Source organism: Bidens hawaiensis, unplaced genomic scaffold, assembly GCF_021521415.1.
Source record: "Bidens hawaiensis isolate Kalapana, Puna unplaced genomic scaffold, B.hawaiensis_p1.1 tig00004234_1, whole genome shotgun sequence".
NCBI classification, from domain to species: Eukaryota; Viridiplantae; Streptophyta; class Magnoliopsida; order Asterales; family Asteraceae; genus Bidens; species Bidens hawaiensis.
In genome coordinates, this window is record NW_027491252.1 from 966,118 (window position 1) to 990,844 (window position 24,727).

General features: G+C 38.4%; 1 pseudogene; it reads right to left on the minus strand.

Moving 5' to 3' along the window:
* Positions 1 to 12,800: 12,800 nt before the first annotated feature.
* Positions 12,801 to 15,888, minus strand: LOC143625759 (uncharacterized; annotated as a pseudogene).
* Positions 15,889 to 24,727: the final 8,839 nt, after the last annotated feature.

Genomic DNA, 24,727 nt, shown 5'->3' on the forward strand with positions numbered 1-24,727 from the left:
ACGAGTTCTTGAAGTTTCAAGAGGAGCTCGGTTTTGGAAACATGGCGGGCATCGTTTCTCGGGTGTCGGGAAACGGGGATTGCTTCACTCATCTTGGTTGGCATGTTGAATTTTCAGAGGTTATTGGTTTTGTTTTGGTTGGTGCAAGGAATGCAATGACACAAGGTGCCTTTTATAACCAACCAGCAGGCCAGGCACGGTCCCGTGCTCTTGGAAGCACGGCCCCGTGTTTTTGCTCTGACAATTCTGTTACAAAACAGTCTGACTGAGATTTTTGCAGCGAAGATCCCGGTCCGCAATTTTTGGCACGGGACCGTGCTTTTAAGAGCACCCCCCCCCCCCCCCCCGTGGTTTTCAAAATTTTATTATTTTTATTATTATTATTTTATAATTTATTTACAAGGCCTAGTTTTGTGAAGGTCTTGGCCAGACCTTGTTTCCTTGATTTCTTATTCAGGGAGTTGGAGGGTTAATACCTCCAGAACTTCTTCTAGTGGACCGTCGATATATGGCTTTAATCGATGTCCATTTACTTTGAACTTTTGGCCATTTGAATTTAAATTTCGATTGTCCCATAGTCAAAAACTGATTCAACTATGTATGGACCCGTCCATCGAGATTTCAGTTTTCCTGGGAAAAGACGAAAATGAGCGTTGTATAACAGTACACGGTCGCCAATTTGAAATTTTTTGTTTCCTTTCAAGTGGGCGTCATGTAGGCGTTTAGTCTTTTCCTTGTAAGACCAGGAATTTTCATAGGCCAATGTCCTCAGTTCCTCGAGATCACGAATTTGATCTTCCCGGTTTACTCCGGCGGACGTTAGATCAAAGTTTACTGCTCTGACACGCCTTCCCATAAACGAGCTTGAAGGGTGTCGTTCTTATGGGATTTGTAGGCCTTCTGAGGGCCCATAGAGCGTCATCTAATTTTCCTGCCCAATTTTTGCGATTCATTCCTACAGTTCTTTCTAAAATTCTCTTAATTCCTCGATTCGAGACCTCTACTTGCCCACTAGTCTGAGGATGATATGGTGTTGCCAGTCGGTGATGAACCCCATATCGTGCTAAGACTTTGTCCATCAGAGTGTTACAGAAGTGGGTACCTCTGTCCCTGATTAGGGCTTTCGGAGTACCGAATCGTGAAAACAACCTTTACAGAAATCGTACAACTACTCGAGCATCGTTAGTGGGAAGAGCTTGTGCTTCTACCCATTTAGACACGTAGTCGACTGCTACAAGGATGTACTTATTTCCGAATGAGTTAGGAAATGGGCCCATGAAATCTATCCCCCATACATCAAAGATTTCACAAATTTGAATGCCCTTTTGAGCCATCTCAATTTTTATGAGATGTTCCGGCTCTTTGACAAGCATCGCATGCTTGGATCAAAGCATGTGTATATTTGTATATGGTGGGCCAGAAAAATCCTGCATCAAACACTTTCCTGACCGTAGTGGCGGTACCATGGTGTCCACCTGTTGGTCCTTCATTGTAGTGTTTGAGAATGTCTAAGGCCTCCTTTCCTGCTACGCACATACGAATAACTTGATCTGCACCTATCTTAAACACGTATGGATCTTCCCAGAAGTAAAACTTAAGATCGGAGAAGAATTTCTTCCGATGTTGATGAGTAAGCCCTTTTCTTAGGATTCTACAAGCTAGGTAATTTGCGAAGTCGGCATACCAAGGACTTTCGTCTTTTTCCTCTATGACTGCTTGAATGCGCATGAGAATTTCATGTGGGAAATTGTCGTTAATAATTTCTTTGTGAAGTTCTTCAAGAGTTGGACATTCTAAGTGCGAAAGGTGGTCTGCGGCGACATTCTCTGCTCCCTTTTTGTCCTTGACTTCAATGTCAAATTCTTGGAGTAATAGGATCCATCGAATGAGTCTAGGTTTGGCATCTTGTTTGTTGAAGAGGTAATGTATTGCGGCATGGTCGATGTAAACTATGGTTTTGGAAAGAACTAGATAGGATCTAAATTTTTCAAAGGCAAATACTACTTCTAGTAACTCTTTTTCTGTTGTGGTGTAGTTTTCTTGTGCATCGTTCAGAGTTTTAATTGCATAGTAAATTGGGTGAAAGTGTTTTTCTTTGTGTTGTCCGAGTACGGCTCCAACTGCAAAGTCACTTGCATCGCACATGATTTCGAATGGAAGGGTCCAATCGGGTGTATTCATGATTGGTGCGTTGACAAGTTTGTCTTTTAATGTGTTGAATGATTCAACACATTCTTTAGAGAAGACGAATGGCGCGTCTTTTTCCAGAAGTTTGGTCATAGGTCTAGAGATTTTTGAAAAGTCTTTTATGAAGCGGCGGTAGAAACCAGCGTGACCTAGAAAACTTCTAATGGCTTTGACTGAAGTTGGCGGTGGAAGTTTGGATTTGGTTTCTATTTTGGCTCTATCAACTTCTAGTCCGTCTTGGGAAATCTTGTGACCGAGAACAATGCCTTCCTTTACCATAAAGTGGCATTTTTCCCAGTTGAGTACTAAATTTACTTCTTCACACCTAGCTAACATTTTGTCTAGGTTTTTCAGACAATGATCGAAGGAGTCTCCGAAGACTGAGAAGTCATCCATGAAGACTTCCATAGAGTTTTCGATCATTTCATGAAAGATGGCCACCATGCACCGTTGGAAGGTGGTTGGAGCATTACATAGTCCAAATGGCATTCTTCGGTAGGCGAAGGTTCCGTATGGACATGTAAAAGTGGTTTTCTCCTGATCCTCGGGAGCAATGGGAATTTGGAAATATCCGGAGAATCCGTCAAGAAAACAGTAGAACATTTTTCCAGATAATCGCTCAAGCATTTGATTGATGAAGGGAAGTGGAAAATGATCTTTTCTTGTGGCGTCATTAAGCTTACGGTAATCAATGCAAACTCGCCAGCCTGTGATGGTTCTTATTGGTATTAGCTCGTCCTTCTCGTTCATTACAACCGTCATTCCTCCCTTCTTGGGTACTACTTGAACGGGACTAACCCAAGGTGAATCCGAGATCGGGTAGATTAATCCGGCATCAAGGAGTTTGATTACTTCTTTCTTCACCACATCTTGCATGTTGGGATTGAGACGTCTCTAATGTTGGACCACGGGTTTGTATTCTTCTTCCATGAGAATTTTGTGAGTACAAAAAGAAGGACGGATGCCCTTGATATCCATGATCTGCCATGCGATAGCCTTCTTATGGTTTTTGAGAACCTTAAGAAGTTCGTCTTTCTCTTCTTTAGAAAGGTGAGATGAAATAATTACTGGGAGTTGAGAATCTTTTTCTAGAGAGGCATATTCGAGATGTTTTGGTAGTTCTTTTAACTCTAAGGCTGGTGGTTCTTCGATTGATGGTTTTGATTTTTCATTGTTTTAAGTGATTTCATATATCATTTCTGATTCTTCGTGGTAGTCATTATTGAGATTTTCGTTTTCTAGAATGGGTTTGTTGAGTTTTTTGTCTAAGACTTGTGTTTCTAGTGGTGTATTGATAGAGGAATCTCGCATATAGAAACGTACGATGGAATCTATGATGTCAACATAATATAATGTGTCATCGTGCTGTTGCGGATATTGTATAGATTTTCCTATGTCAAAAATGATTGCCTCGTCATTGACCCTGAGAGTGAGTTTGTCGGTGCAAACATCAATAATAGCCTTTGCGGTGGCTAAAAAGGGTCTTCCTAAAATCAGAGGTACACTTTTGTCTTCCTCCATATCTAGAATTACAAAATCTACTGGGAAAACAAACTTGTCAATTTTGACAAGAATGTTTTCGTCAATGCATTGAGGATATTTAACAGATCGGTCAGCTAATTGAATGCTCATGCGGGTGGGTTTTGGTTCTCCTATCCCTAGTTTTGCAAAAACCGCATATGGCATCAAATTAATACTAGCTCCTAGGTCAGCCAAGGCATTGCTAACAGACAAATTTCCTATGAGACAAGGGATAGTAAAGCTCCCTGGATTGGTCATCTTTGTTGGCAGCTTGCGTTGAAGGATAGCTGAGCATTCTTTACTTAGGGTGGCATGCGAGAGCTCCTCCAGCTTCCTTTTGTTTGTCAGCACTTCTTTGAGAAATTTGGCATATTTTGGCATCTGAGCAATAGCTTCGACAAAAGGGATGTTGATATGGAGTTGCTTAAAGAGTTCTAGAAAATTCCCATACTGAGCTTCCAATCGTTCCTGCTTCAGTCTTCCGGGGTATGGAATAGGTGGAACACAAGTTCGGACTGGCTCCTTGGGCGGTATTGTGCTTGTTGGGGTCAGCCTTTCCTGTGTTTCATCAGGAAATTTCTTTTCCATAACTGATTCTGAAGTTGGTGAGACAACAGTGGTCGTACTGCTTCTGAGTATAACGGCGTTAGCTGTTGCACTCGGGTTGGTGATTGTGTTGCTTGGAAGAGTGCTAGGTGGTCTTTCGGATAATTGTCGGACAATTTGTCCAATTTGGGTTTCTAGGTTCTGAAGTGATGCTTGTTGACTTTTGAGACCGGCTTCATGTTTTAATAATACTCCGCTGATATCAACAGCTCTTGAGTCGGCCTTTTTCTCTACTTTATTTGTTTTGGTCATGAGTTGGATTAGCATTTCTTCGATCTTAGAGTAGCCTGGGTTTTGATGGCTACTAGAACTTTGATCTTGAAATTGAGGTTTAGGCTGGAAGGTTTGATTCATTGGTCTCTTTTCGAATCCGGGTAGAGGTTGAGTGTTACCTCCGTCTTTCCAGCTGAAATTCGGGTGGTTTCTCCATCCTGGATTGTAGTTATTGCTGAAAGCGTTGTTCTGTCGAGCGATGAAATCGACTTCTTCCATGGCCATGATGACTTGTTTACAGTCACTCGTCTTATGATTTCCTCCACAAGTGTCACAGGTGAGTCTGGTTTTTGATAGTTCGGATTGAAGTTGTTCGAATTTTTTAGAAAGGGCTTCAAGCTGTGCTGTGACAAGAGTGTTGGAATCAACATGATGTATTCCTTTGTGGGTAGGTGTAGATCTTGGTGGGTTGTAAGAGAAACTCTTCTTTGCGGCCTTCTCCAGGACTTCAAATACTTCGTTAGGTGATTTGGATCCCAGGTCTCCACCAGCGATCTGGTCGATGGTGTGTTTGTTTTGACTGGATTGTGTGTCAAAGAAAGTTTGAACTTGTAACCATACGCTCAGTCCATGGTGTGGACATCTTCTTAGAAGACTTTTGTATCTTTCCCATGTTGCGTGTAACGATTCATCATCATCGGTCCGGAATCCGGTAATGTTGGCTCGGCATTTGGCAGTTTTATCGGGCGGAAAATATTTGAGGAGAAACTGTTCAACCATCTGGTCCCAAGTGGTGATGGAACCAGAGGAAATAGATTCTATCCATTCTAGGGCTTGACCCCTTAGAGAGAAAGGAAAGAGTTTGAGTTTGATTTGATCTTCTGAACAGTTCTGGATTTTAAAGGTTCCGCAGATTCGTAGGAATCGAGATATGTGAGAAAGAGTGTCTTCGTCTAGGAGACCATGAAATTGAACTGAATTTTCCACCATATGAATGGTGCTTGATTTGATTTCGAAATTTTCGGTGATTTCGGGTGGAGCCACTCTATTGCCGTAGCCTTCGAGAGTTGGTTTGGCATACTGGATCATGTTCGGCTCATTGTTCTGGGCCGCCATCATTTCTTCGGCTCATTGTTCTAGCCGTAAAATTATATATTTTGGTATTTAGTAAAAAAAAAAGATAAAATAAAATAGAAGTTAAAAATTTGTACAATTATAGACAATGATTAAATTAAAACTTGGATCATTCTTAGAAGCGTACCGTGTCCCCGGCAACGGCGCCAAAAACTTGATGTGTGTTGCGTGTGATATAAAATATGATGGATTGGTTATTTAGCTTTTGCACAAGATCGTGTTTTAAATTTATAAAAGTGATTTCTACAAAAACTAAACAAACACAAAAATAGGCAAGTGTACCTATCGTATATGTAGAATAGTATTGGTAAGCAAAACCATTTTCAGATTACCAAGGTTTAGAGAAATACATCATAACTTATATCTCATAATTTCTAAGTACCATATAAGGATCCTTGTTTCGATAATGTATCAAAGTATTTCTATCTTTCAAGAACATGAATCGATCATGAACGATTGCCAATAGAATTAACAACCACCAACTTTGAATTAGTGATTTAAGATGGTGAAACATTTCTCATCAAAAGATAATTGTAATATAACCATGTACTTTACTAGACTACACCACATGTCTTGATTAATTATCAGGTAAAACAAAGCTTCTTCATAGATTTTAGATGGTAAAAGGAGTTTAGCTCATAATGAGCATGATGATAAACATTAAGATGAATGATGATAACAAATACACGATTAAACTTTGAACAATCTAACCAATTGTAGATGAATCTTTCTTCTTAATAATGATGATGTTGGTTGATGATGATGATGATGATGGGTGATGATGATGACCTCCAAGCCTTCAAACTCTTCACTAGATCTTCAATATGAGTGTTAGTGTGTGTTTTTATAAGTGAAAATCGGATAAAACTCTTTTCAAGGCACACCAAATGAATGCAATGTGAGCCACTATTTATAGGCAATATGGAGTGTGAGGCACAGCCCCGTGCTCAAGAGGCACGCCCCCGTGCATTTTTATGACATGTGCCAGATTTGTTTTGTCTTTTCTGAGAGGTGGCCACGGCCCCGTGGTTAATAGCCACGGCCCCGTGGTTTTCTACAATATAATATTATTCTTAATTATTTTTATATTATATATATTCACAACTTTTATGTTTTGACAAAAATAACCCTAAACTAAACTTTTACCCCTATCTGTTTCTAACTCTATACTCCAGGGTCTAAAAGGGTATATTACATATTATAACCCATCAAAAGAAATCTGGATAACCCATGACCCGTATCTAAACCCTAATTCAAGCCCGATTACAATTATGATTTCTTGGACCTTAATTATCGTCGTTTTTATGGAAATTGAATCAATGTACGCATTAGACATGCCGAATTCGGCCAACCGACGTTCGTAAGTATGTTAAGATCAATCAATGAGATCCGTGTTGCTTATTTTATCATGCCGACCTAATTCATTCATGAATCTATATTATATCAACGCTATAACGCAATTCATCGTACATGCAACTTCCTGTAACCCTCGCTAAGAAAAACCCCACAAGTAATTAGATTATATCAACCTCTAGCGTCCTGTTCGTGATCTCTTCTGATCGTCGTCTGTCCGTCGTGATTAACTCGTCATTCATTAGTTTACGAGGTAACTGATTAGTGGGTTATTATCGCCCCTAACCAATCTTCAAAAGCCCTATCATGAATCGAGTTAACAATCACTGGTTAAAGTGATTGTTAATCCGAGGGTTTTGAGTTCAATTTGGAAATCTCTGTATCTGTTTATATTTAATCAATTAGAAGTTGTAAGCTGATTAGGTACCAGCCCAGTTGCCTGGTGCAACCATGGTTAAAGCCTAGTAGAACTGCTGGACGTTGGTTCGAGTCCCAGCCGTCCCATTTTTTTGATTTTTGGCATTTTTGGGTTTAATGACATATTTTAATTAATAAAAATGATAAAACCCGATAAATAACATATATTTTTATAATCACCAACAACGATACTCGTGTTTTCCCGCTTCTTTATCAAAAAATTAATATCTATGTGTATATTGTATATGTATAAATATACATATAAGTATATATGTAAATAATAGAAACTTGTTTAATTATTTAAGATTGATTGTTGTAACATGTTCGAATGGTAAATTTATTTTTTTATACATTATACCTATTTAGCTAAATAATTAATTTTGATATTATAAATCTTTTTGTATCTATACAAATATTGCTACATAATAAAATATGATATTTAATAAAACTAAAAGATCGATAAATAAGTACTAATAATATATAACTTAATAAAATAATTAACAGTCAAACTCTCGCCTCCTATCCGTTAGCTTCATATATTTATTTCAGCATTTAATTTTCTTATTAGTCTTATCGTCAACGCGTGATCGCTGCTTTCATTCTTATTATTATCTTTGCTAATTTTGTTTGCTTAATCTCTAAGGTGAGTATTTCACTCCCCTCTTTTACTTATTTTAACCGTTTTGGGGACATATGTGTTCGTAGATATTTTTATATTATATAGTATTCAAACGCAACTGTTTATCAGTCTGCATAACTTTTTATTTGCTTACTTGCTTTATTTGAATGTTATTTGCTTACTTCGGCAACCGATGTCCATTTTTATGGCCCGGTTTAGTCCTTGCTTGGTAACCAATGTCCATTTATATGGATTGGTTGAGCCTTTTCTTTATGGTTTGCTTTCTTTATAGTTGTTTCATTGTTATGTGTTATGGCTTATCTGTATATCTCACAGGATCAGTTTGCACTTTTACTTATTAATATATGGTGTCTCAAATTTGGCGTTATACTCACTCAACATTGTGTTGCCAAAACCTATTGTATTTTTAACGCATATGCATATTATCGTGTGATGTGATTCTCAAGCTTGTATTTGAAGAAAACTTAGCTTGCACGCTAGAGAAGAAGATACAAGAATTAGAATATTTGATTTTGTTTTATTTGATTAAATTTAATTTATGTACTTTGGTTAATTTGATGTAAATGATTATTTAATTAAATCTAATAGATATTGCCACCTTTAATATTGCATGATAGTTCCTTGAGAACTGTGACAATCAGTTCACACCCCGGCATTTCCGCCGTAGGTTGGGGTGTGACATTAACCACACTCGAGGCCTCCTTCTCCCTTTCATCATCTTTCCTACCATCTCCTCCCGCCCTTTCAGCAGTTCTTTCACGGCCTCCAGTGGACCACTCCGGAGTCAAATTATTCACAGCAGTGGCTACAGCTTGAACAATAGCTGCTTGAATAGCGAGATCTAGTTGAACCCCTTCGTTGTTGCCTGGGTTTCGTCCAGTTGCGCTCCCTTCAGCTCCGGTGTTGGAAGTTGTTTCTACCGAAGGTTGTCGGACACGACGAGGCCTTCCACGACGTTCTGTGCGGCCTCCTGCTGCCACAACTACCCTAGATCCAACCATCTCATTCTGGAAGGGAAAACACAAACGTCATCACTCAAGGAACTATTTAGTACAAGGATAGTTAGGCTAACATGTAATAACAGTGGCCAGTTGTGATTAGCTGATCACACTACTTTCCGTTTCCTATACACTTCCCCTTTTGAGTCTATTTGTGCTAGGTTCTACCTTAGAAATTAATGAATCAAATAATCGAGAAATCCTATCCCTAACATACACATATCCTTTCTTTAGCAGTTAAGCTAACATTAACATTCATTACCATGTACTTTACCGTTACGAACTTGCTTGAGTGACACATGGCTATCTTGAACTGGCATCTTCTTTCTTTTCTTACCTAAATCCCATTCTTCGTTCGAGTCTAAGCATGAAGGATGCTTAAATCTCTCGAACATTGCTCTTATACCAACTTGTAAGGCCCTGTTACCGGTGCCCTATTTTAGCGTTGGATTTACTCATAAACACAGTTCCAAATATCAGAGTTAATTAAAACTTTCGCGGAATAATATTAAAGGTCAACCATTCATTACAAAACATTCTTAACTTGTCTTTTAAAACATAACATAAATGATAATATCAAAACATCATGACAAATCTTCAGATGCCAGCCTCTTCAACATTGCCATGTGTCCCTCTCAAACCAGCTGTCTCAATCTGTTAACCTGCGTGCATACTAAAAGTCAGCTACGCTGAGTGAGTTCTAGTTAATCAGGTAACTTACTTTACATACACATATACGTGCCCGAAGGTACGCTTTACATACTTAACATGTTCATCATTCTTTCATATACATCCATAACTAACCTTACATTATAAAGAGCATTCGCCCTACATACCTCGGATATTATTAGGGTCCAGTACCCTCCATCCTCGGATATTATTAGGGTCCGGTCTCCCTTCTTCCTCGGATATTATTAGGGTCCACTACCCTCCATCCTCGGATATTATTAGGGTCCGGTCTCCCTTCTTCCTCCGATATTATTAGGGTCCGGTACCCTCCATCCTCGGATATTATTAGGGTCTGGTACCCTCCATCCTCGGATATTATTATGACCCGGTCTCCCTTTCTTTCGTGCTATCATGCCCTACCTTACCATCTATATAATTGTAAGTTTCGTACGTACATACACCATTCATCCATCACATATACAATCATATCATCAAAACATCACCTAAAAGTGCATGCAATATCCGAAGATCGTTCACGCACCGACAAGCTTTCATTCACGTTTAGATATACATAAATAACATACAAATCATACATGGCATAAACTTACCATTAAGGTAAGTGTATTAACTATCACATCGAGTATGCACACAGCCCCGAAAACATAACAAGGAATGGGTCTAGAAACTCACCTAAACTCGGTTACGTTCACCGTTAATTGTTATTCCTTTCTTGAGCTATGCACGGCTAACTGTATAATAATTACATGTATCAATTAACTATCACTAATCATATCGTCTTTCTAGTTTAATTATTATTCTCAACGAACGGGGTTCCGGGGGCAGCGCCCCTGGCAGCGGGGTTCTAGGGGCGGTAGCCCCTAGAGGGGTCCAAGGGGCAGAGCCCCTGGCTGGGGGTTAAGCTGCCAGGCCAGCTTGGAAAAATTTTATTTTCATTAACTGTCTTAACACATTTTCCATTAGGATTTTAATTTATTATCCAATTCGCTAACTCATTTGCTATAACAAATTAAGCCCGATTCATTAACTAATTCGTTATCTTTCGTGATCTGATTCGTTAGTCTGGTTCGTTATCTTAACATAGAGAATTGGTGTGTGACGAATCACCTGATTCGTTATCTGGTTCGTTATCGTAGTTCACTAGCCTAGTTCGTTATCCTAACGAATTGGGTGGGTAACGACCTTGATTCGTTATCTGATCATAACGAATTCGGGAAACTGATTCATTATTTGGACATAACGAATTGGTGAACTAATTCGTTATCTTGCCATAACGAACTAATGAGCTAAATCGTTATCTGGACATAACGAATTGCATCAATCTTATCCAGACTTTGACTCAGAGGTCAAAGTCAAAATCGATATGAACACATATTAGTCAACAGGTATTAGATCTGCAATAATCCTTCGTTTCTTAACCAAATAACATGATTTAGGTACCATTGAACTCGTAATACCAACACCAACAAACCCCAATCTTCCAATCAACCAAACATTCATGTTTAGAGGGTGCGATTTATCTATATATAGGTGCGGATCAACACTCATTCAAGTAACCAATCTAATGTTAACGAATTGCACTGTGCATTGGTTCTTTTGATTCGTTTTCATCACTTTTATACAGATCTAGGATTTCCTAAACGAATCCGAACCTAAATGATCGATTTCTAATTATAAACGTACCTTAAACGAGTCGAACTACGACAGGGTTAAGCCTCGATGTTGTTTTGGTTCTTCACGACGATCTAGCACCAACGGGTTCGGGTTTCCACCTTCGAATCTTGGCTCGGGTTATAGGATGGTGTTTGTGTGTTTTTTTGATGGTGTAGGCTATGGTGTAGAGATAGATAAAAATGGAAAGGTTTAGGGTTTAAGGGGTATTTATACTCCCTTAAGCCCATGGACCTAAGGCCTATTTCATTTTCTTATTTCATCTTCTAAAGTTCAAGCCCACCTTCTATTAGTTTATTTATTTAAACCGACACACGACACTTTATCGAATAAACAAAATTTCATTTATTTATTATAATTAAAAGTAGGATGTTACATTTTAAAGTTGGAAGTTTGGACATTTTAGAGTTAAAAGTCTTGAATTAATGATATTTTGAAGTTTTATAAATCTAAAATTAACAACTTTGTATGAAATCAAGCAAAACGAAGCCGAACCAAGCCGCTCGGGTTCAAACCAAACCAAGTTCAAGCATCAAATTTTCGCTCGTTTATTTAAATTCAACCCACTCGGTTCTGCTCACTTTCAAACCAAACCAAGTATGAGCAAATCTACGTTCGGTTTGGCTCGATTCATGAACAGCCCTACTTCTGAACAAAAAATCATATAGAAAATTAGACATATCACGGACAAAAGGCCAACTTTTGCAACCATTCACATGCATTCTACAAATGAAACTTTGTTTACATAAACGGTCCATGTACTTATTAAAAGGTAAAACTGTTATTTCACACAAAATCAAATTAATTTTAGACAAAATTGAAACATGAAAGCCCAAACATTTTTAAACCCTTAAAACCAATAAAAACACTCAAAATATAGTTCATGCAATCTAAAATCTAAATTATCTTTTTTAACAACTCATGACAATCTTAATATTAAACAACAATATGTGTTCTTTAACCTCTCTACTTGCACCCGAGTTTCCATTTCTTTCAATCTCCTTATGTTTCTTTAATCTCGTGTGTTCATTTACAATAAAGTCTCTTCATTTCTACAACAATGGCATAGCCAATCATTTTTTTAGCTCGTTCTTCTGTTTTCATACGAACAACAAATGTTTCACATAACCAATTTAGCTCAAATACTGCTGCCAGCCTCGAATTTACCTTTTTCAGTATGTGAATCTTTGAATTCGGGTCGACACGTGACAACTTCCGGTTTTGGATCACAATAATGCATTCTCAATAAAAATAATTAATGAATTTGAAGCTAGAACTGAATTACGATACAACAATAAATACACATAAGCTCCAAATGTTTTTGAAATCAACATTAACTTAAAAATATTCATACAAAGAATTACAAACTAATTCTACTCAAACATGGACTTAATTTGATGGGTGTGAGCAAAATCATGTCAAAACCAAACTTCTATCCATTCTTTTGAGTACAAACCTTTCAGCAAAAACATAACAATCAAATCTCTTCCATCCACCAATCCCTTCAAACATAACCTTTCTCTTCACCCTCTCTATCCGTTGCTCCCCACCACCAACCCATCCAACTCTTTCTTCTTCCCACCTCATGCTTTCTACAATTGCTACATTCAACCCTACACTTTCTTCTCTCTCAACATCACCCCCTAGGCGTGTAAACCATATGGTTCCATCTACCACGTTTCTCTCATCCCATATTGCTTCAACTCGAGTCTCATCAATAAAAACTGCTTCACTACAAATCACAACTTTTATCGACATGACATTTCCTTCGTTGTTGCGCTCATTAACCTGTTGGAAAACTCGTTCCCATTTTTGTTCTAGTGTTATTTATAGAAGATAGTTTCACTTAATCGTTCAATCTTCCTTCTTTGATGAATACAAAAGGACAATACCACTTGTCAACAACCACATGATTTGAAGTCTTGGTTGATGGAGAAAATTTCATATAAGGGAGACGTGAGCGAAGGGAATCGTTTATTCCTTTTGCTTCACGTAACTCGTAGTTTCAGGTGTTTAGGAATAAATTTGCCAACATCTTATTCTTAAGAAATTTGGAGGATGGCCATCGTCTTTAATAGATTTTGCATAAAAACTACCATCACCATTACATAGTGTTTCTTTATGAACAATCTCAAATTGTTGGTACATGTCACTTGGGTACAATGCCTTTAGTTTTACATCACGGACACAACCACAAAAGCAACATTGTGCCATGTCTTTCTCTTTTGAACTTGTAAACGCTTTCCTAATTAGGGATGAGATCGGGACCGTACCGGTACCGACCTGTCCTGGTCCCGGTCCCGAAAATTGCGAATTCTTGGTACCGGTACCGAAATATTCGGTTCGGTACCGGTACCGGGATTGAAGGTAAAAATTCGGGAAATACTGGTCCCGTCCCGTACCGGTACCGGTACCGAAACTTAAAACTTTGGTACCGATTCGATACCTACGGTACCAAATCGGTACCGATTTCGATACCCATTTTGCTCATCTCTATTCCTAATAACGTTTTTATTTGTTAGTTTATTCTAAAAAGAACACCATTCTATTTCCTATTATATTATAAACATATGATCACCAACTTAAAATGCTAAATTTTTAAGATAAACCACTTACCACATACATAAATAAAATAAATGTTAAGTTGTGAGTTAATAATTAGTTCAACATACATATAAGAGCAGTACTTTCTTTCAAAACAAAGTTTTTAGAGTGCTCGTAAGCAATTAAAAAGGAACTTAACTTGAAACTAATACCGTCAAAACCTGTTTAACTAAATAAAATAAAATAAAATAACCCAATATTTACATTCTAGAAAACCTATAGTATATCGATAACACAACTCAAGCTAACAAGAAAAAAATTAGTCAAGGAATTGTTACAATTAAAAGATTATTATAGAAAAGCAAACATGCATACCCTTTATGTGATCCACTTGGTTTTATCGCATAGTATCGGTTCAAAGACAATGGTTGATTAAGGACAGGAATAAACACAACTTCATCAATATCGGAAACATTTTCAGTCAGTATTTTGTTTTGAGGAAATGATAACCCTGCAAGATACCGGCCATGTGTTGACGTTTTGTGTGTGCATCAAAGTTTATCTGGTGTAGATTTATTTTATATTATTATATGGGAAGCTTCATTTCATATGCATACACTAAATGTAAGATTCGCCGTAATTTCAAAAGTGGTTGCCCCGCTTTAATTGATCCTTTTTAATTATTGAAAGTATTTTACCTTAAAAAAAACATCTTAATGTTTGAAGCATATATGAATGAGGTATGACGATGCCCAGTTTCTATATAATAACGAACAACTAGTTAAGTTTCAAGGTATTCTATTCAATGTAACTATTTGAATCTCAATGTGGTTTCATCGTAAATAACTAATGGATATTTATCATATACTTTTCAAATTGCATACTATGTTATGTTTAGTTAAATCACAAATCAACTTTAAGATAACCCAACTTAAATCTCAAATAAGAAGAAAATGTATCGAAATCTGAAGACTAAATTACAAAGGTACCTAACCTTTAAAAAATGGAATTCGGGTTTGACACATGAGATAAACAACAGTTTTCCATGAGCTCTAGCTTGTCGATATCTTTCCGTCAACCGGTAACGGGCTTGATAATTCCACTTGTAGCCAAGTTATAGCATTTTTAATTCTAGGACTTTTATTCGTGATGTGACTAGGTGTCTATAGAGATGTAAAAAAAACCGGTTCGGAACCGGTTAACCTCTAACCAACCAAACGTCAGTTCGTATAGCGGATTGGGTTAGTTTCAATCAAACCGATTTAAAATCGACCCGAATCGGTCTGGGTCAGTTGGGTAGTTCGATGATTAAACCGGTTTCTAAACCGAACTGGTTTTGTACGCCTCTAGGTGTCTAGGTCCATCTGTTGGGCTCAGGTGAACTGATTTTTGTTAACTAAATCTACCGGACTAATGATTAGTGTGGGCTGCTAGTTTGTTGGGCTGCTGTGGACCGAGAGAACAAATGAAAATTACAAGAATTAAAAGGACAGCAGAAACCCAGCAACTTGAAACTACAGTTTGATTATATTTATTTGTATCTGGCACTTAAATTTATAACTAATTATGAAAATTAGGTTTGTATAAGTTTCTAAAAATTGTTTAATTGTGGGGTGAGTTATAATATATATATATATATGCAATATGCTACTCACTTGTCAATTCTCCAATATTGTTACATTAATTAGTTTGTGATCTACAATTCGAAAGGTATGGACAATGTAATTCTTATGATCCATGACTCGCTTGCTAACACTTCATTATGATCCACCGTGACCACCTTGTAGCATGCAACAAGTTATTATTTTGAGTTCATTTTTCCACATGTTATTTTAGTTGTGTTTTATTTTTATCTATTTCAAATTCAACAAGTTTTAGTTTACCCACTTCCCTAATTGTAGCAACGTGGGGTTGCATTGCATCTGAACTCTTTTATGTAACATTTCGTGAGAAGGAATGGACAGCTGACGTGTGCTCTCTATAGTATGTGGTTGGTATTTGGTTTTGTGAAAACAATTAAGGTCACACACACATATATATATATATATATATATATATATATATATATATATATATATATATATATATATATATATATCTAAACTGTTTCAGTGTTTTGTCTTACGCTAGAAAAACTATTTCGTCAGTGTCCTCTTAGACTGCCTTATATATTGTTATCAAATTTTGTTTTAAAAAAGAACTCGATGAAATGGTTAATAAACTGTTTAATCACATATTTATTTTATATATAAAAAAAGTTAGCTATCAATTGTTGTGGATGAGCTAGATTTAGCCATCAAGTTGCTGGCGATGCTCATGCTGCAAATATAGTGTGGTATGGCAATATCGATATGCCCCTAATACTAAGCAAGTAGGATGATGTTTGTATTTTGTACGTATGTTTGCATAGGCACTATTAGCACTTTCCCTCCTATCAAAGCATCTTGAATTTTGAATTATATTGTTATTTTTAGAAATGAATGTATCAGGGCTGGCCCGTTAGTGTTACACACTAAGGCTAGGGCTTTGGACCCTCATAATTTTTGAGGCCTCAAATTAAAAATATATATATATGATTAATATAAAATAACGATAGTTTGGATTTTAAAAGAAGCGAGCAATTGTAGTCCGTTGATTTAATTTAAACTCTATAAGTTGTTGGTAGCTGGTTGACATGTGGTCGAACCCCACTTCCTTCACTATTTTATTTTTCTTTTTGGATACCTTAGTAAGAAAGAAACAGCTAGGTGTCTCATGAATCCAAACAAGAAATCAATATTTTCATTTTTTTTTTTACGATAAAGATCAACTTAATACCTTTTTTTTCAAGTACTTCAACTATTTTTAATTTTTTTAGACAAACTTAAATGTATATTGTAGTTTCCAAAGGGAAAAACTATTTTAAGTTTAGAAGATTAAATTATATTAGTTATAACACTCATTCTTTTCAAGATAAAGATCATATATGGACATTATTATTATAAATGTCGATGTTGAAAGTGTCCGAATGTGTTTGGTGTTGTCCTCAAGATGTTTTTCATTATTTTCTAATCAACTTGCTTTCATGTTGTATTTTAACACGTTCGTGTTTTGGTTGGTTTCTTTTCAAAACAAATCTAACATTGTCATCTACCAACTTACGTTATAAAATATATTGTGAAATGAAAATATTTGATATTTTTTCAACTTATTCATTTAATTAAATTTGAAACTGGATAAATAAACATTCGAAAACTATGAACTCAACTTTTATTATAAAAAACATAGGCCCCGTATTTTTTGTTCGCTTTAGGCCACCAAAATGGTTGGGCCGGCCCTGGATTGTATTGATAATAATCCTGCTAATTTGTTGTAGTCAAAGGATGTAATTTAGGAATTCTCTTTGTATATATTATTTGCAATATCAATGAAAATAATCATCTTGGTTTGCACATCCGTTCATATGGTATCACGCCAGAACCAGATTCTCTTTTACTAATACCTAAAATTGTCACTGTCATCCCCTTCGAACTTCCAGCGCGTATTTTTCCGGCCACCATGTCCACCACAAGCACCATTCAACCATCCACTGTTGGCACAATTCCTCCTCAAATCACCACCCAATACCCTTCATTCTTAGGAAAGTGCCAATTTTGTTTCACCAAGGGTCATTCACTTACCTCTTGTCATGCCTTCAAACACATGTATCCACAAATAGGCCTGCCTTCTTTACCTAAGGGTACTCAAAAATATACCCCACATTCACATATGACGACCGCTTCCAATACCAACAATGTCGGAAATCGCCCGTGGTTATTTGATATTGGTGCTTCGCACCACATCACAAATGATCTCAACGCATTGTCTCTACATGAACCTTATGATGGCACCCAAGAACTTGTCATCGGTGATGGTTCGTCTCTTACTATCACTCATGTCGGCTCTTTAACAATTCATTTTGACACCACTTCCTTCATTTTACATAATGTCTTGTGTGTCCCGTCTATCTCTCGCAATATTATATCTATCTCACGTCTCTGTCTTGATAATAATATCATAGTTCAATTTTTTTCTCTTAACTTTATTATCAAGGATTGTCACTCCCAAATCCCTCTCCTTCGGGGTCAAGCTGAACAAGGGATTTATGTGTTACGACCAAAATCACCATTTTTTGCTTTTCATGTTCAACCAAATAAACATTACTTGTGGCATCATCGTCTCGGACACCCGCACTCACAAGTGTTAAAATATTTATCTTCTATTGTTGGTGCATAGATGTCAGTAGTTCATATGTCTAATGTCTGTAATCGAGTCTGTAATATTGTTTGTGTATTTGTTTGTTAAAGCGAAGTTGTTGACAAGTTCGCTTAGGCGAACTTGTTAACCAAGCGAAGTTGTTGACAAGTTCGCCTAGGCGAACTTGTTGAACGAGCGAAGTTATGGACAACTTCGCCTGAGGCGAAGTTGTCGTGTATTTATATAGGCTACGGTCTACTGTTTTGTAGTTGATCAGTTGGTTAATTTACGTGTAATTCAGTGAGTCGAGTGACGTGAGGTCGAGAGTCTGTAAGTAACACGGTTCGAGTTATTAATATAACGTGTGTTTGTTCGTATCGTGTTCGTGGGTTTGTGAGCTTGTGTTCTACGTCCGTAACGATCTACACAGGGATTCCGCACCTGTGTACATCGGGATATCTCGTGTGATCCGTCCAGGGAACCTACAATTGGTATCAGAGCTTTTGCTCGATTGTGTGGTTCGGGATATTCACGCGGGTGTAGAATTCGTCTCATTTCGGGTATTCACGGGACGAGTTTTTGGTGTTTTTGCTCATTCTAGCCTCCTACCAGTGTATTCAAGCCTTTAAACCGTCAAAATCGTCGTTAAAATCCGATTTTCAGATCTGCAGAAAGTTTAAGTTCGTCAGGCGAAGTTGCTGTTCATCAGGCGAAGTTGCCGTCAAGATATGTAGGGTTTCAGCGAAGATATAAGGAGAAGCGAAGTTATTCACAACTTCGCCTACCTCCTCAACTTCGCCTAACTCAGCGAAGTTCTCATCAAGTTCGCCTAGTTCAGCGAAGTTCTCTTCAAGTTCGCTTACTTTCTAAGTTCGCTTACCCTAAGCGAAGTTATTCTCAACTTCGCCCAGTCACGCGAATTTAAGAAAGATCCAGCGAAGTTATTACTTAAGCGAAGTTATCCTTAACTTCGCCTACAGTACTGTTCAGAAGAAATTTTTTTTTAACTTCGCCATTTTCAGAATTTTTCGGGTTTCTTAGTCTTCAAGAAGGATGTCGTCGATCAACATTTCAGAGCTTGTAAAGATGGAAGTTGAAGCGGGGTCAGCTACAAAGGCCCCAAGGTTGCTGAAGGGAACCGATTTTGTCGCGTGGAAGGATCGGTTCATACAATACGTTAAGTACCAGGATGCGAAAATGTGGGTATGCATCCAAGATGGATATATTCCACCAATCATGGAGTATGAGGGTCGAGACCAAATCAAGAAATACAGTAAAATGGAAGAGGAGGAGAAAAAGATGTATGAAGCCGAGAGCAAGGCTCATGCTGCAAGTACTTAAAGAACGAATCTCTGGATGACATTATCACTCGATATTATCATCTAATGACAGAATTGAGTAACTACTCCATTTCATACCGAGAAGAAGAGATTGTGGAAAAACTTCTCGATGCACTCCCACCAAAATGGGAGATGTATACTGTACTGATGAGGGAAGACAAGGACTTTCCTACTTATGATCTGGAAACCATTGTCAACAAGCTCAGAACTTTTGAGCTTAATATGGTAAGAAAAGAAACATCTATGGATCAGGTTCAAGATCCAGGCATGTACGGTGCTAAAGTAAACTCCAATTCAAGTTCAAAGACTGATTCTGCCGCCTACTACTCGAAGGGTGAGTCGGGTGCCAATTCTTCACAGGAGGGGCAAGTGTCAGTAAACTCAAATGGGGATGTTTGCTTTGTTGCGGGTGGATCAAGTGGTACTCAACAGACAGCAAGCAAGATTAGTGGATCTTCAAGTTCCTCAAGCAATAATTACTCTAAGATGCCAATGAGCGTCAAATTTGCTGAAGAGCAGTTTGGCCTCTATGCTTCATTTATTGCTTCATATGAAAACTATATTCAAGGAAAGGTGGTTGATCCAGCGATGCTAGATGAAGACTATGACCAGATCGATACTGATGATCTGGAGGAGATGGATTTACAATGGCAGATGGCCATGATAGTGAGGAGAGTGAAGAAGTTCATGAGAAAGACGGGGAGAAAGTTTGTTGGTGGCAGGCCAGGGTTCGACAAGTCTAAGGTGAGGTGCTATAACTGTCAACAAAACGGGCACTTTGCCAAAGAATGCAGAAACGAGCGAGTTGAACGTGGTCATGGCCGGCCTGCACAGCACACTGGGAATAATAAGGAAATCAATGCCATGTTGTCCAGACAAGCAGGTGAATACAACTGGAACCTGCATTCGAATGAAACTAGTGAACAGGCAAATATGGCTAAGGTTGAGAATGAAGAACGTGAGAAGATTACCGGAGAAGAGAAAGCTACTAGTAAGGAAAAAGCTTTCATGACAGACAACAAGGTTCAACTCTCCGAGGTAAGTTCTAAATCTATTTGTACTAAATGTGAGAATTTGTCTGAGCAACTTGCTACCATAACTGATCAGTATGTTCGTTTAGATGCTGAATTTAAAACTCTTAAAGAAGATCATCACTTTACGAAAGCAAGAGAAAACAGTTACAAAGTTAAAATAAAAGCGTGTGAAAAAGATGTTAAAAGCTTAAAAACAAAACTTGCTGAAAAAATTGAAGTAATTGATCTAAGTTATGAGGTTTTAGAAGAAAAGACTAAACTGATTGCTGAACGAGAAAAGCAGATTGCTGACCACCAGGTGAAAGTGGTGGAACTGAACCGAAAACTTGAGCAGTTCCGAAATTTCTCAGCTATTCTTGATCATCTTGTTAGTGATCAAGGTACCTCTACAAAGAGAGGAGGAATTGGTTATCACGAGGTTCCACCACCTTATAACCACAATTACACTTTTAACCCTAGTGTTCAGAAATCTGTTGATTTTGAAGTTCCTCAGACAGCTTCAATCAAGGTTACGAGTAAAGAACCAAGTGTTAGTAGTGGCGAAACGAGTTCGCCTGTTTCAAGTGTGAAAATTTCTGTTACGAGTCCAGTCTCATCGGATTCAGATAAGTTGTCCGAATCGGGTAAGACAAAAGAAAAGGTAGTGTTACCCACTGGTGGAGAAAAAGATAAAACTTCTAAAAAGAATACTCCACTCAACCCGTACGTCCCACCTTATGTGAGACGAACGGCCGGTAACACAGCCTCTACATCCAAAACAACCTTTGAAAAGAAAATGGAGTATAGGTGTTGTTTTAGGTGTAATAAGTTAGGACATCTTGTTGCAGATTGCCCTCTGACGCCGAAATTCAGAGGTGTGAGGCCTATTAAAACTGAGCATAAGCCTAACGGTAATTTTAATACTGCTAAAAATGAAAACCCTTCAAAGTTCCGAAATGTAACTAATTCAGGTTTTCACAGAAACAAACCTCAGTTTAACAATGCTAATAACCAAACCACAAGATATAATACTCTCAATGTACATAGGTTTGGAAGGCCTCACACTCAATTTCCAAGGAGATTTCCTAATAGGACTGACAGGAATTATCCAGATGCTAACTTTGGAAAGCAGAAGTACGGGATGTATAGATCCAAGACCAATTGGTCTTGGGTCCCTAGATTCTAATCCTTTGCTTTATTGTGCAGGAACTGTTGAACAGGGCTGCCCACAGTCTTTGGATTGTAGATAGCGGCTGTTCCCGGCACATGACGGGTAACAAATATTTGTTGCACGACTTAAAACCTGTTCAAGGAGCGAGAGTTAGTTTTGCTGGTGAAAGTGGAGGAAGAATTACTGGAAGAGGAACGGTGTCCAATGGGAAAATAACTCTTGAGAATGTGAACTTTGTAGAAGAGTTGAAGCACAATCTGCTGAGTGTGTCGCAGATTTGTGATAAGGAGTACACTGTTCATTTCACGAAGAATGAGGCGATCGTGTTGAAGCCTGGTTTTCAGATACCAGATGAGTGGATAGTGACGAAAGCTCCACGTGATACAAATACTTATGTGATGGATATGAGGTCTACTGAAATGGCCACGGGAGAATCATGTTTAATGACGAAAGCAAGCGAATCGGAATCCGAACTGTGGCACAGGAGGATGGGGCACATTCATCTTCGGAAGATGAACCACATTGTCAGGAATGGGCTTGTGATGGGCGTTCCCTTGAAAAGTTTTAACTTTGAAGACAAATGTATTGCATGCAAGAAGGGAAAGCAACACAAGAAATCCCATCTCACCAAGAAGGTCAACTCTATTGCCAGTACTCTAGAACTGCTTCACATGGATCTCTTCGGTCCCGTGAATGTAAAAAGTCTAGGAGGTACTTCTTACTGCTTGGTGATCACTGATGACTACTCGCGATATTCGTGGGTATATTTTCTGAAATCGAAAGATGAGACGGCTCAAATGGTGAAGAATTTGATTACGAAAGTTGAGAATGTCATGAGTAAAACAGTTAAGTTCATCAGAAGTGACAATGGAACGGAGTTCAAGAATTTTGAAATGGAGATCTTCTGTCTTCAGAAAGGAATTGAACATCAATACAGCGCTCCGTATACTCCGCAACAGAATGGAGTGGCTGAAAGGAAGAACCGAACTTTAATTGAAGGAGCCAGAACTATGCTGGCAGATTCGAAGCTTCCTGTGATGTTCTGGGCTGAAGCAGTTGCTACAGCCTGCTATGTTCTGAATAGAGTGTTAACGGTTAAGAGACTTGGTAAAACATGTTACGAGCTTATGCATGGAAGGAAGCCCAACTTGAGTGGTCTTGAACCATTCGGGTCCCCTTGTTCGATCTTGAAGACAAAGTCTAAATTTGGCGAAGTAGCCGATGAAGGAATATTAGTCGGTTATGTTGTTGGTACTCCCAACAGACGTGTCTTCAATACTTCGACCTGCAAGGTGGAGGTGGTGTGTAACACTGACATCACATGTTACCAACCGCCAAAACCTAGCAATGGACCTGCTGAGCTTTTCGACTATGTTAAGCTTTTTAAGTCGTTTAACGTACCGGATTTGGAGATTTCTGAAGAAGAAGAAAGAGCTGCGACGAAGATGATACTCGATGAGGAAGAAAATCTATTGCAAAGACAGCTGATTGATAAATGTCAACCTTCCTCATCAAATACTATCGGTACCCCTGCTGCCTCTGCTGAAGAAGAATTTATCAATCCTTTTCACTCTCAGCATGAAACAACCATTGATGAGATCTCTTCTAATTTGGAAGATAATTTGCATGTCGGTTCTGTTCCGACCACGAGAATTCATAAAGATCATCCTTTGGATAATGTGATTGGTGATGTGTCCTCAGGTGTATAAACGAGAAGTAGCTTGAATGAACATACCTGTGTTTATACAAGCATTAAGGAGACAGGAATAGTCAATGAATGCCTGTACACCTGCTTTATAAGCCAGATTGAACCGAAGAATTATCAAATGGCTTTAAAGGACAGCTCGTGGGTCGAAGCCATGCAAGAAGAGTTGGCTCAATTCGAGAAGATGGAAGTTTGGACTTTGGTTGAAAAACCAAAGAATGTGCATGCGATAGGCACAAAATGGGTGTTTAAGTGCAAGAGAGATGATAAGGGGATTATTATCAGAAACAAGGCGAGGCTAGTCGTTAAAGGTTTTAATCAACAAGAGGGGATTGATTATAACGAAGTGTTCGCTCCTGTCGCCAGGTTGGAAGCCATAAGATTATTTTTAGCGTTTGCTGCTTATGAAAAGATGAAGGTGTTTCAGCTAGATGTGAAGAGTGCGTTTTTAAATGGGAAAGTTGATGAGGTTGTGTATGTTGAGCAACCTCCGGGTTTTCCTGACCCAGACTATCCAGATCACGTGTACAGGTTGAGCAAGGCATTGTATGGATTACATCAGGCACCTCGTGCCTGGTATTCAACTTTATCGGATTACTTGCTCGAGAATGGTTTTGAAAGAGGAAAAATTGATAGCACGTTGTTCTTCAAAAGAGATGGAAGCGACTTCCTGCTGGTACAAGTCTACGTGGATGACATTATATTTGCTGCATCAAAAGTCTCCATGTGTCAGGAGTTTGAAGCCGTCATGAAGAAAAGGTTTGAAATGAGTGCTATGGGTGAACTAACTTTCTTTCTAGGATTGCAGGTTGATCAGAAGAAGGACGGGATGTTCATTCATCAGACGAAGTATGTTCATGATGTGCTCAAGCGCTTCAAGATGGAGGACAGTTCTCCATATGATACTCCAATCTGCGTCAATCACAAATTGGGTGCTGAAGTAGACGGTGATGCAGATGTGGACCCAACTCAATATCGGGCAATAATAGGTTCTTTAATGTACTTAACTGCATCTAGGCCTGATATAATGTTTGCTGTTTGTCTTTGTGCACGTTTTCAGGCAAATCCAAAAGAATCTCATTTGAAAGGTGCAAAGAGGATACTGCGGTATCTCAAGGGCAAGCCGAAGCTGGGGTTGTGGTACCCAAAAGGAGGAGACTTGGAGCTGGTCGCTTACACAGATTCTGATTATGGAGGGTGCAATCAGAGTCGGAAGTCAACAACTGGAGGATGTCAGTTTCTTGGTGGCAGATTGGTGTCGTGGCAATGCAAGAAGCAGACTTCAGTCGCAATTTCAACCTGTGAGGCAGAA